Genomic DNA, 6,430 nt, shown 5'->3' on the forward strand with positions numbered 1-6,430 from the left:
CTCTGTCATTATCTTGTACTGAAGTCACCTGCAATCCAAGAATCATTTTTAAAGAAAATATGAGATTTGTCTCTCCTATTTTTACATACCTACAGGTCAGATGTTGGAGTGACTCACTCCAAGATGAATAAAGAAAAATGGGGGGAAAGGTAGAAAAATATGCATATATTAAGGACAGGTGCATCTGACCTATTTTAGACCTCTAAATATTTCTCCTTCCAGGCTACTTGCTGTTAGTAAATGCACAGGAGACAGGTGCAGAGGGTCTAGGAACTTAGGCACAGCAGCTAGGAATATAAAAATGTGGCAGTGCTGCTGGTGGGTCCCTGAGCCCCAAAGCCGGAGAAGTTTCAATTACTTCCAAATTTCAGGAAAGTTTCAAAGCGCAGGGAAAATTTTATCTCTGAAGTGAATGGAAGGAGCATCTTCAACATAATTATTCAAGTGAGCAGCTGGGGTCGAAGCCCCTGAAGACACGGGAAGGTCTGAGTTGCTAAGCTGGTTGGAAAGCAGAGGTACCATGAGCTGTAACCCCTGTCTGTTCCCAACCTTATCCAAGGACCTCTGGAGCAGAGATCCACCTCCCTCTGCACTTCTTGCTGGTTTAAAACAGCAAATGTAATCCATGACCAGTTTGAAAACAACTATTACAAAATAACCCTAATTTTTAGCTTCCTAGAGTTATTTTGGAACATTTATACTTTTGATGCAATTATGATTGTAACTGAGGACTACAGTAATTTGTCATTATTCCATAGATGTTTATATGTATGCTGCACTGGATATCTCCCTCAGACATAAGAAACCGGGAAGAGTGTTGGGGTGAGAGCCCACCACTAGAATAAGAACTGGTGCTATTTGCAAGAGAGAAGGACATTTTAGGCTTAAATTTTTAAACATAACTATAAGAGAAAAGCTGTGAACTCAGCATCTTCCATACTCGCTAAGGTTAAAGTGACTTGACTTTCCAAAAATGATACAAAGAAACTTGCACGACTCAGAACAGTTTTAAGGGTATGATCAGTTTGATGTGCTTCCTACAACCTTGACTTTTGAAGTGTCTGGTTGCATACTTTGTAGCATTTGTTAGTGTTACACACCTTATGACATCCAGATATATTTGCTATGTCTTCATTAAACTTCTTTGCGAAAAAAAAAAGACAGGGAAAGCAAAACTTCCAATTTTCTATTTTTCAGAATCCTCCATCCAGAAAAGCAGATCATCATCAACTCTACTTTCTTCATTTTTAAAGAAACTTTTCAAAGCAAAAAAATTCTTTTTATTACCTTTTTAAAATTCCACGAATTGCATAGTTTAAAAACGCAATTCAAATATTTTACTTCTTAAATCCTTGTTTAGCACTACCTCATGGCTAGCATGGAACGAAAGCAATGAAAAAGAACAACGTGTCAAGTTGCCTGTATCCAACACAGCTCTGAAACTCAAGCCAGCTGTCATCTACTTTCAGGTGTAGAAGCTTTCTTTTTAGTAGTAACTATTGAAATACCAGCTGTAGGTGTTCTGTTACTCTTCTCAGTAAGGTCAAACATCAACTACATGTTTAAATTTACTTGCAAATATAAATCATCTATTCTGGGAAAGTCTATCCATATAATTATACAATTCTACACTGTCACAATATTGTGTATTCACCACGATTGTTCATTTAGCAGATTTTTCATTCTCTGAATTGCTTTTTTGGCCATCTCACAGCTCTGTGAGAGTTTTTCTGAGTTGACACAGTTCTCAAACTGGTAAATCTCAATAATATTCTTCTGAGTAAATATGTCCATCAGATTAGAGCCGGTCATTAACAGTCAGCATCTTTGGCAGCCTGCAAACTAGTTTCATAGCGGTAATCACTGCTTCTAATTTGTGTTTGGTACAGTTTCCAGACTGCAAATTAACTTGTCAGATTCAAATCCTTCCCTAGTCTTTGTGACCCTCTCTCATACACACTGAGAAATTGTTTCCATGTCTGCTATCTCTTCCAACAGCAAGTTGAAGCAAGTCCCTTTCCAAGCACAATATGTCCCTTTTTTTCCCGCATATTTCCTGCAACAGTTAATTTACTGCTGCAAGTTTCATCACGCATAAAAATACTTTATAAAAATGCTTTCTGTGATCCTATTTTTGGTAAAATACTTTGGTAAGCCCAACATCAAATTTTCAGAAATGGTGGTCTCCTGCAGGTTTCTGTGACTTCAAGCCCACCTGCATACAAATGAAATGCAATCATCCTTCTCTCACCCTCATTAGTTTCTGGACTTCTTCCCCCACCCCAGTGTAGCTAGAGGAGATGTACATATCTACTAATACTTTGAAAAAATAGGCACTCTCTGTACTCAGTGCCAGACTTATGCCAATTTGAGACCCCAAAATTTATGCTGCATTTTAAAATATATGCCCAAATATAACAGGCATAAAGAGCTAAAACCATCAGAATAACCAATCCATATTGTAAGCATTGCCAAAGTTACTTCTTGCTCTGCAGCATCACAAGTGGACTGTGAAAAGAAAGTCAAAGGCTCAGCCGTCGATCACACAGAGCTCTTTGCCAGCATCACAGAAGCAAAGATGGATTGAGGTAAATAGAGAAGGTTTAACTTAGCTTTTTCACAGTATAGAAGAGTGTTTTACCATGTGGTGCTTGGTGTGATGCAGGGTGCAGTCAGACAAGACAGATTTAACCAGTCTAATAGCTAGCTACTTCTGAAAGGCAACTCCTCTGAGCCAGCTCTGCTGTTCATGCTGCCCCTCAGTGTGCAAATTCCATCCCCTAATCCAGCAGAAAAAGGATACCAGACATAGATTTCTCTTGTATTGGTGAGTTGTATTTTGTCACAGAAAAAAATACGATCAAGACTACCCAGATACTCCAAGGGAGGAAGTACATAGATAGATCAGGGATGGATGGGGGAGGTGGGAGAAGAAATCTTTCCCTTTTATCTGAGAACTGTTATGTGAGTTCACCAGTCTCATTTGTCTGGTGCCTTTCAAAGGATGCTGACACACCACATTTGTACTATCTGTGCTGAGAGCATGTATGAAACACCCAGGAACTCTGGGTGGAATACAGAGATGGCATAAATTAGATGAGACAGAGTAATCATTTTAATCACTAAATTACATTTTTGGAAATCATGGGAATTACTACACCAGTTAAAATAACACGATGGATAGGTGAGTCCAAAAGCTGAAAAAAGTCATTTTATTTATTTATTACAAGTTTCATCTCAGCATCAATGGTATTTTTTACCTCCTTGGCAAGTTTGCCTGCTTTTTATGCAAAAGATACAGGTTCAGGACTACCAAGAACAGAGAAATGTTCCCCATTCTGTAACATGGTATTCCCTACCCAATGGGTATGACTGCCTCTGGAGCACATGGAGCTTACCCCAGCACTGAAGAGACAATCGTGACCAGCACTATCCCAGGGAAAGCAAACATTTACGGGTTCCCAGGAGTCACACAGGAGAGCTGTTAACAGACCAAGTACACTTTACTTGAAACAGGGTGACTCAGCCTGATGAAATGTGTATTCTGATTCATCTCATCTGAAAGCAAACAACTAAATTAGGTCACATGAACCGCGCTTATAGTGCCTGTTTCTCTCCAGTACTAGAAGGGAGCAAAGGTTGCCTAGTTTGGATGCATTCTGAGCACCTAGTATGTAGAAATCTAGGAGCAGCTGAAATGAATCCCACCTTGGGCAATAGTTGGTGAAAGAACTACAGTAAAAATTGAACATAAAGTTTATATGGTTTCCTATGAAACGGTCAGATTGTTGTTTAAAGGAGAATCCAGCTTCCCATTTTGCTACACTAAGAAGTTTTCCTAACAAACCAAGGTCAGAAAGAGCAAGCATTGTCCTGTATCTTCTTCAGACAGCCCTGTGACAAAGCCCAGAAATAGGCCTTAAAACTAGTGAAGCAATGGGAGTTCTGCCTAATAAACCAGAAGGGAAAACAAACCCTCTAGAACCAACATATGTTTAATATGATTTTTTGGGGTTTTCTGAGTGCTTTACAACTTCCAGAGACATTAACATTATATTAACTCTCCCATATGGAATTCTACCTCCTACATTCAGGTTAATTTAAAACCAATGAATTTTGTCAGGGTAATGGAGCCCCTAATGTACTGTACAAATGCATGTTAACTATTGTGTGTGAGAAATAATTCAGAAAAGAAAAAGAAAATCAAGGGAAATTTCTGTGATTATATGAGTTAAACAAGAACTTATCCAGCTTCAAAATTAATTCCTGCCCCCCCCCTTCCCCCTTCCCCCCCCCCCCCCATATTATGATGGTTAGGACATTTCAGAGAATAAATAGAAACTGTTATGAAGAGACATTTAAATATCTGGTCCATAAATACATTGCTTCAGTACAATTTCTTGAGTTATTTTCTATTTTCATATTGAATTCAGCTACTGCCGTGACCATTTCTCCTGCTCTGCTCATATCTTTCTAATTCAAGATAATACAATACTGGGTGAGAAGGAATTGGACATCCTGTTCTCTTTAGAATCAGAGGATGCAATGAGATGGGGAGTTTCTTACCTCCATGCAAATTAGATGCCACAGAGAGAAGTAGATAACCCAGACAGACTTCCTGTAATGCACAGGTCCTTAACTCTCTATTCAGAGATTCAAATTAAACTAGTGTTGAGAACAATCACTATCTCTGCCACCCATGCCTGAAAGATTTCTTTGTTCATGAAGAAATGAAAGCAGAGAGAGACTTGCAATTCTGAAAATAAACCACATTATTTCAAAATAATTTGACAAGTGGTACCTGCACTTGGTCCCTAAGGTACACCCCAAAATAGCGGATCAACTCTGTGGCTCAGCAGCAGTGAAAGATTCAGGCAATTCAGTACTGAAAGGGCACTTCTTGGAAATTTCTCATTTGCCATCTCATTGAAGGTCATGGTTTTCCTACTTACAATATAAACTATTGGCAGACTCATATAAGAAAACTACCACACTAATTCAAATTCAAGTTGTAGTTTGAGGATTATTTTCACTTTTAACTTATGAGTTTTCTTAGGAAGAAAGGAATGCAAGACCAATGGCATTGAACCCACACCATGTTAGACATGTTAAAACCATACAGCTAAACCCAAAATGTGGTGGTTTTATTTCCACATGAAATTATTAATGAAACTCGCAAACTAAGACTCCTGGAATTTTATTCTGACCCTCAGTAAAATCACTGGTACAAAATGATGGTGATAGCATGAACCGTGAGCAGGCTGGAACATGGTAAAAATCCCGGGTGTATCTGTATTGGAGGGGCCACTTCCCATCTCTTCTTTTCACTGGCATACATTTTCAAATTCAAGTAACAAAAAAGGTAAAACCAGAGCCTGGCTGGGGAGCTCTTTAAGATGGTCTTGTCTGGTTGTCAGTGAATGTACATAAATTGTCTCTAATCATATCCATGCAAAAAGTATTGCAGTAAATGGTGAATAGGCCAATTCCACTTTAAACAAATAGAAGAACACCATGACCTGTTCTAATATTTTTTTCTAAGAACTATGGCTGTAGCTTTTCTATCCATTACTGGTAGTAGTTTTGGCAGCCTGAGAGCAATCAGAAACAATGTTGAAGAAAATACTCCAAAAAATGACACTATCTCAGAAAATGGTAAATTTCAAAGAAGCAAGGACTTAAGTAATGTGGCAAAAGTTAATGACATTGAAAACTAGTGGCAAAGTAAACTGTTCTTATTTAAAATTTTAAACTGAGGCATGATCATTTTGAAAGGGCAAATTAATATACTGTTTGAACATAACAAAACAGTGAGGAATGGAGACATGAATAAACAAGAGGAGACCAAAAGCCAATTTAAGGGCAGAGAAAGAAGAGCACAAACAATGATCTGCATTTCTGCTGTGTCTCTGAGCAACAGCACTCAGAAAAAGCAGGTCAGCTCACCAGGTGGTAGACTGTGCAACTGTTTGATGCTAAGCCCTCCTGAGGATGCTCTTTCTGTGTAACACACGTGTCCAAGGAACAGCACTGTGTTGAAGCAGCTAAAGCACCACAAAATATTTTTATTTTTAATGGGAGGACAAAATCAGCCAATCTTTCTGGGACATTTTCTCAAAAAAATCACCTCCTGTTACACTACAAAAGACCAAAAACTGACCCATCTCTGAACACATATTCCGGTGAACATCACTGCTTTTTCACTGGAAATGCGAAAAACTTCCCTCAACACCTCCCCCTCACCTCAAACCTTATCAAACAGCATATACAAAACCAGCATCTGAGCCTCTGAAGGCCTTGCAGATGTTTTTCCTGTGTCACTTAATTTTGTGGCCTATCTTCTAAGGTTTCCACTTTTACATTAATGTCCTTATAATTCACACTTTTCTTATCTCAATTCCATACTCTGGGTATTCTTTTGAGAGTGCTT

The sequence above is a fragment of the Corvus cornix genome, chromosome 1 (genome assembly GCF_000738735.6).
Source record: "Corvus cornix cornix isolate S_Up_H32 chromosome 1, ASM73873v5, whole genome shotgun sequence".
Lineage (NCBI taxonomy): Eukaryota > Metazoa > Chordata > Aves > Passeriformes > Corvidae > Corvus > Corvus cornix.